Here is a 7,679-nt window from a genome sequence, read left to right on the forward strand (position 1 = left end):
GTGCTGGGGGTTACCGGCGTGAACCACCGTGCCCAGCTCTTCCTTCCAAAACAATGTAAATTTGTTGCCCAAAAACTTGAAGATACAGATAACTAGAAGTAAACAGTCTGGCACGTGGCTCATGCCTGTAATTCCAGTGCTTTGGGAGGCTGACGCAGGCTGATTGCTTGAGCTCAGGAGTTTGAGGCCAGTCTGGGCAACAACGGCAAGACCTGTCTCTACAAAAAAAAAATACAAAAATTATCCGGGTGTGGTGGTGTGTGCCTGTGTTCCCAGCTACTCCAGAGGCTGAAGTGCAAGGATCCCTTGAGACCAGGAGGCAGAGGCTATGATGAGCCAAGATCACACCACCGCACTCCAGCCTGGGTGACAGACCTTATCTCAAAAAGGAAAATGCCTCCCACCCCATAGCTCCATCCTCAGACTCAGCCACTGATCTGTGGGGCGCCAGCTGGACCCGTGGGGACGTTTTCCTGACAGGGAGACTTGAGTGGATGGTGATGTGGGCAGTGTCCCTTGTGGGGTCTGCATCATCCCGGGACACACCCAGAAGTCACGCCCTGCACCAGCCTCAGCAGCACAGATGCGTTGAGGCCCAAAGGGTTGGGGGACAAACGTGGAGAGGTGAGCATGTCCACTCAGACTCACAATCCTGCCCTCAGTACCCCATTCCCCTGCTCTCATCCACTGGATGCTCCCACCTGCCCTTACAATACTGAGCAACCAGAAGTCCATGGCCAGCAAAAAGGCTTTCCTCTCAGCCTCGCTCTCCAGGACCCTGCTTATAGGTTGCAAATCAAAAGTTTGGCCTACATGCTTGACTGTGCTTCTCTGAGGGTTTTCCTGACCACAAATCCATCGGCAACGGAGTGATGCCCAGGGCTGGACTGAGCCTTTGGCTGTGTCCAGGAAGAGTAGGAGGTGGAAAGAATTTGGGAGATAGGGGAAGCCACGGGGTCATTTTTGAACAAGGTCTTCCTATGTCGCCCAGGCTGGAGTGCAGTGGCACGATCCTGGCTCACTGCAATTGTGAACTCCTGGGGTTCAAGTGATCCTCTCGCTCTAGTCTCCTGAGTCACTAGGACTACAGGTGTGCACCACCACACCCAGCTCACTTTTAACAATTTGTTGTAGAGACAAGGTATCCCTGTATTACCCAGGCTGATTTCAAACTGCGGGCCTTGGTGATCTTCCCGCCTTGGCCTCCCAAAATGCTGGAATTACACGTCTGAGGCACCGTGCCTGGGTTCCTTGTGCTTTCTGTACACATTCAGGAGGCCGGTGGGAGACCCTGGATCCAGAGATTGGGGATGATGCTGGCCTTCTCCTACCCTGAGGATCAAGCAGTGCCCAAGGGCACAGCCTGGAAACCTGTGGCCTGTATCACCCACTGCGGGTGCACAGCGGTGTAGAAGCAGGGCTAGGAGATCCCCTGCAGATGTGTGTCTTAGTGAGCCCTCCGCAGGGTGGGCTCTGTGGGTGTTGGGCCAAGTACTTCCCTATCACAAGCTGGTCGTAGTTCAGACCAAGCAGTGCAAGGCACGTCCACTGAGTGCCAGGCACAGTGGTACCCCAGAGGGTGCTCCCACTCTTGGCCTGACTCGTGCCTCCCATGGGGAAGCAAAGCCACCAGCCCGGGGCAGAATGTGGTCAGACCTGGAGAATGAATGCTGTGGGTCAGCAGCCCTTCCCAACCCTGACCCTTCCTCCTCCACCTAACAGTGGTTCAGGCCCACTGAGCAGCACTGCTGGTGTGCCTGCTGCTGAAGCACCTGCATGCTTTCAGAAACAACCTGAATCCAGAGCAGACCTCACCCACTCCCATGCCACCAGGTCCCTGGAGAAGTTCAAAGGGTGGGTGACCCTTGTGGCTTCCAGCCACTTTTGTCTCCCCTGCTTTCGCCTCCTCAGCTATTGCCCACAAGGATCTCACCCCAGGGCATAGCGAACAGGGTAAGTCCTCTCCTGCTCACAGAGCACTTGAGGCCTCTGGAGGGCTAGGCAGGTGCCTCATTGCCCCGACCAGCGGGCTCCCAGAGCCTCTCTCACCAGACTGGCCAGAGGCCTCATCATGCTGCCATCTCTAGCTCCTCCCTACTCCTATCAGAAGAGCTGGTGTGGCCCTGACTCCAGGCCCACCAAAGTGGGCTGTCTGTGTAGAACTGAGATGAGGAGCATGTGGGAGCTGCACTGGCTCAGCCCCCTATGTACTGTGTCTCCTTGGGATGTTCACTGGCCCCTCTGAACCTTGATTTCTTCCTCTGAGAAACAGGGGCTGAAGCCAACTCTGACCTCCTGGAGATCCCCAGTGCTCTCCCCTGGCAGAGCTGACCCTCCTTGATGGGAGCCCTGGGCTCATCTGTGAGCAGGGCCTCCTTACCGGGCAAGCAGCAGGTGACCCTATTTCCTGCAAGGCCCCGTCCCAACGTTTGTCCAGCAAAAACGACCTTTTCATGCAGCATTGCTTTGGCCACTAGCCCCTGGACACATCGTTCAAAACTCTTGAGTATTGCCGTGTCACACTTGTCTGTGTTCTCTGTGTATCCTAATGAGAGTGGTCCCCTGTGGCAAATGAGAACAAGTATAGAGAAGTCAGAGAAGAGGGAGCTGTTGGAGGGCCACATGGTTCTTTTAGTTTCCAAAGCAAACCCTCAGGTACAGGAAAACCCTCAGGTACAGGAAAGCCCTGCCCTGTCCCAGCTTTCTGGTGCCAGGCAGGTTCCTACTCTTACCTGTCCAGGAAGCACTGAGCCCCTTGGGCTGGGAAAAGCCCACCCATGGCCACCAACAGAGCCAAACCTCACAGGGCTGTGCACATCTCTCCTGCACCCTCTGGGGTATGGAGGAGAGCCAGCCCCACCCAGCTGCCAGCTGGGACACAGACTCCAGGCCACCAGAAGATTTGGCCCCCAGCCACTAGGCTCTCAGGTCACACCCCCTCCCACAGGTCCTGGGGATGTGGCTGACCTACCTGCAGCCATGGCAACATACTCCGACAAGCAGCCTCCCAGCAGTGACAGTTCCATGGACTCCCGGTGAGTTGGAAAAATAAGCCTCAGCCTCTCTCCTCACAGTCATGCCACTGGCTCCTGAGGATGAATGTTGCTCTGTGGGCCAGTAAACCAAGCCAGCCGCCTATCCTGGGGTCAACCTGGCCCTGGCCCCAGTGGTCTCCTGTGGTTTTCTCCCAGGCCTTCCCTAGTGGAGCACAGTTCAGCCTTTCCTAGACTCAACTTTGCCAGGTCCTAAAACTGCTTTCCCATGGAAGCAGTGCACCGGTGACCCATCCTGCCCTGTCCCCTCCCACTTCTGGTCCAGATAAACATTCAGCAACACCCAAACTATCCCTTGACCCTCACCTGCACAGAGGAGAGTACAGCAGTGGCCGTCTTGCCCTCATCCCCTGCTTGATCCTCATGGCAGACCTCCAGGCTGTGGCACCTGGGGTGCCCACTAACCTCTTCTCGCCCAAGCCCTTCCCCTTTGGATCCTCTGGGGGATCGTCCATTGGCCCTCACAGGCTGAGCCAGCCTCTGCCATGGTGGCCTCATTCCTCTTGGAAACGGGCCTCAGCCTTGCCAAAAATACAGTGTCCTCAGAGGGCCTGGGTGTCACCTGCCCAGATCTGGCCTGCTCTCCGTGCCCACCCACAGCCCTCTAAGCTATCATCTATGACATCTTATCACCTTGGCCAGAGAGTCTGGAAGTCCAGGGACCAGCAGCGGTCTTATGGGCACGGAGTGGTGCAGCCCCTGCCCCCATCGAGAGGGCTGATCCCAAATTGCCACCTCAGTCCCCAGGGCACTCTCTGTCCAGGAGAATCTGCTGATGTACACAAAGCCGTTCGTGGTCTTCCTGAACCGCGAGCTCTGCACAGACTTAGTCAGCCCCAAACATGCACTCATGATGTTCCCAGTGGTCAGTCTTTGCCCAGCCCAACAGTGACCGAGATAATCCAGGTAAGTCCTCAGTCTGGGCCCATCTGGCAGACCCCGACCCAGCCAGACCAGGCCAGGACCTTAGCTGGTGAGTGGCAGGTCTGCAGAAGGGAACCACGTGCTCAGAGTGGCCCCCAGGAAAGGGTGCTGTGGAGACTCCTGGGACACTTCTGCACCCTGAAGTGAGAGACTGGCTGCACCCCCGCCTGCCCTGCAACCACCAGGCACTGAGCAAGGGACTGCAGGTGTGCCCATAGTGGGGAGCTGCAGTCCAAGCTGTGGCCCCACTTTCTTGCTGGTGACTCGTGGCAGCTGCCTCAGGTGGTGAGCCAGGTCTCTGCTGTGTGTTCATCCTGACTGGGTTGGGCATTGGCTTCTGTCACTCCTCCTGGTGTTTGCCACCTGTAAACACTGCTGGGGGCTCTGTGAGCCACCAGCTACCCCACCCGCCCTCCCTATGTCAGCCACCTACTGCATGAGAAACGCTACAAACCAGGGCCTCAGGATGACACCCCTGAGTCATGGCTCCCCAGACACCTCAGGGACCACCTAAAGTTTTGCAGGCAGCAGCTGGGTACTTGGTGGCCCTGGGTGGGCACCAGGTTCGTCTCCTGCCTTCCAGGTGAGCAGCTGTTCCTGGAGCCAGAGCTTGTCACCCCTCCACTACCAGCACTGACTCTTCACAGCCCTGTCACTGTAGCTGCCAGCAATCACTGATGCGTCCTTCGAGGTGAAGAGCCACGTTTACAGCCTGGAGGACCAGGACTGTCAGCACACTCTGATATTTGTGCCAGAGGCCCACATCCTGGTGAGTGATCACCAGCACCCATCCTCAGGGACCCTGGAGTCATGGGACTTAACAGTCCCCGCAGAGTGCTGTGTTCTGGTGGGAAGGGTCAAGGCTGGGCTTAGGGTTGAGGCTGTATCTGCTTCCCCCTTTTCAGTAAAGTCTGGTTTTTCCTGATAACAAAGGCAGTGTTGTTCGGAATATTTAACATTTAGAAGATCATCCTTTAGTCTTTAAAATTTCCCTGGCAGAAGCTGCTCCTCCTGGCACTCAGTGGTCTGGCTGCGGATTGGTCTTGCGGCCCCCGGCCGACCTACCTGGGTGGCAGCACAGGCCAGTCTGTCAGTGACCTGCCTGCACCTCCCACATAGGCCCTGCGCCTTGCTCAGCTCATTATGCAGACCAAGCACACGGTCAAGTCCATCTTGGACCAGTGTGGAGAGCGCCCTACAGTTGCTTCTTCCTGTCCTGACTGGACTTTGGCCCCATGAACCCCAACGGCTCTTACTCAGCCAATGACCTGGACAAGATGGGGCAGGATGGTGTCCAGCAAACAGAGTACCACCTGGAAGTGGCCCTGGAGTACCTGCGCCAGATATTTCCGGTACAAACTATGGCTGTTTTCCGGTACAAACAGCCATCAGGGTCCCCTTCCTCAAAGGATTCGTTCCCCCTCAGCCTGTGGTCAGCCAAGTGCCAGACCCAGGCCCCACTCAGATGGAGCCAGTATTGTGGGAGGCAGGGCCACACCCCCATCGCCTTGTTGGTACTGTTAGAGGCCTGTGGGGTGAAGACCACTCCCCTCCCTTCACCTTGATGCTGAGGGCAGAAGCGCTTCTCTCTGGCAACTCAGTAAGTTCAGCCCACACACTTCACACTCGCCTGGGGCACCACCCAGAATGAGAATGAAAATAAGCAGCTCCTCGAGGGCATCACGGGTGAGGATGGACTCATTCTCCCAGACTTGGGTCAGTACCAGCTGAGAGGTCCCTGTCCCAGAGGTGCATGGGTTGGGCCCTGACCTGTCCCCAGCTCCCTCCTCCCCTGTGAGCAGAGGCAGCTCCGCTCCTCTGAGCTGTGTGTGAGCTGTGTTTTCTGACTAGTCCCTGCAGCCTAGGTTTCTAAATCATCAATGTGCTGTCAAGGTTTGAAATTTTAGTACCAGGGGAACCCAGAGCTGCAGTCCATCTTAGGCTACGAGATTGCCAGCTTGGTCTGTGTGCTCTTCTGGTGGTCGTCTGCCATCGACTGCAATGACTGGGCAGAACGAACCTGGCTTCTTCAGAGGATTCTGGATGCTCCTGTCCAGGGTGCAGTCCCAGGGTGGCCTGTGGGGGTGGGGCACTGTTGTCCTGTGATGCCACCATCCCAGGCCTCCCTGCCTTGATGCATCAGTTTGCAGGCCAGATGGTGGGTGACTCCGCATTCCTGGGACGACTTCCTCAGCAGTTTCTCTCTCTACCATCTCACGAGCTTGCGCTGGCCAGCAGGCACCTGGTAAGCCCCATGGGTAGAGACTGGCCACCAGCCACTCCCATGACCCCAGGTTGAGCCTGCACCTCCTGGGTAGCTACCAGATGATGCTCTGGCTGCTGCTGGCCGCCTTTGAGGCCTCCCTGTTCTGAGTTCGGCCCTCCCTGGCACTGCTCCTTGCCCTGGGCTATGTCCTCTATGCCTCAGCCATGAGGCTGCTGACTGAATGGGGAAGCTGCAGCAGCCCTGAGGGTACTGGCCACTGTGTTCAGAGCAGGCTGGGGGTACTTGCCACACAGCCCAACCCTTGGGCTTGGGAGGTGATGGGAGCACACCCTCCAGTGACACTGCAGCCGCATCTATGAAAGCCCACCACACTTCAGCAGTGTGAAGTTCTCACCTGCCAGCTGTGGAATGTCAACATCCAGCAGGCCCAAGAGGTGAGGCCCTGGGTGGTGGGGGTGGCTGTGCCGGCTGGCGCTGCTGCGGGCCCCACCATGCTGATGTCCCCGTCTTTCAGCTGCAGTACCTCAAGTCCGAGTAATATTAGTACCGGGGGACCTAAAGCTGCAGCCCAAGAGAAAAGAGCCAGAGGCCCCAGGCGGCCCCAAAGGAGGCTGGATCTAGTTCTTCCAGGTGAGTGTCCAGTCACCCGTGCCTCATCCCTGGGGCCTGTTTGGGGCTCACTGCTGACTCTTCCTTCATCCAGGGACCAAAAAGCCATTCAGTTCCCCAAGGTCTCCACCAAGAGCCTCTCCAAGAAATGGTAAGTCCCATGGATGTGGGAAGAGCGGGGCAACCCTGCCACCTGGGCTGCAGACAGGGAGTGGTGGAGGGGTGGCAGCGCAGCAGCAGAGGCGGCCGTGGCCTCACTGGGTCCCAGTGAGAATCATGCAGTCTCTACTCCCAGCACGCTCCACTCCTGGGAACACTGAAGGTGACAGTCTCTCTATCCACCCCCAACCTGCTTCTGAGCCCCAAGCCTGTGGCAACATGTGCCATTCCGCCCACGCTGAAGCAGACCCTGAAGAACAACTTTGCCAAGTGGCAGAAGAGGCTGCAGGCTCTGCAGAACTGGCATTTGCAACGCTTGGTGCTTTGAGATGCCTGCATCTGTGCCCGCAGCTGGTGAGTGCCAGGCACACCTACCTGCAACTGGAGACTGGCTCTCTCTAGAATTTCCTGATAATTCCACTACTTTTAAACCCAGCTAAATTCCAAGACAGGTAACACTCAAGAAGAAAAAATGACTTGATCTCTAAACTGACAAAACTGTTTACATTCTAATATTTTGCTATTTGCTATTCACACAAAAGCATATGATGAAGTATCACTGTACCTGTTGAAAACTGAAAATAAAGCTTGTTTCTTTCCAAGTCACATGTGTGCACCTTGTTCCTCACCGGCTATCAGGCATTTCTTCCCAGTCCCTGGCCCCTAGCCCAGCCCCTGCTGCTTCAGGGACCTTCCTGGGCAGCCAA

At 56.7% G+C, this 7,679-nt stretch overlaps 1 pseudogene; it reads left to right on the forward strand.

The window, feature by feature from the left end:
* The first annotated feature begins 2,979 nt into the window (after positions 1 to 2,979).
* The window catches only part of LOC105535023, a 5,843-nt pseudogene continuing 1,143 nt past the window's right edge, over positions 2,980 to 7,679 (forward strand).

The sequence above is a fragment of the Mandrillus leucophaeus genome, unplaced genomic scaffold (genome assembly GCF_000951045.1).
Source record: "Mandrillus leucophaeus isolate KB7577 unplaced genomic scaffold, Mleu.le_1.0 Scaffold1403, whole genome shotgun sequence".
NCBI classification, from domain to species: domain Eukaryota; kingdom Metazoa; phylum Chordata; class Mammalia; order Primates; family Cercopithecidae; genus Mandrillus; species Mandrillus leucophaeus.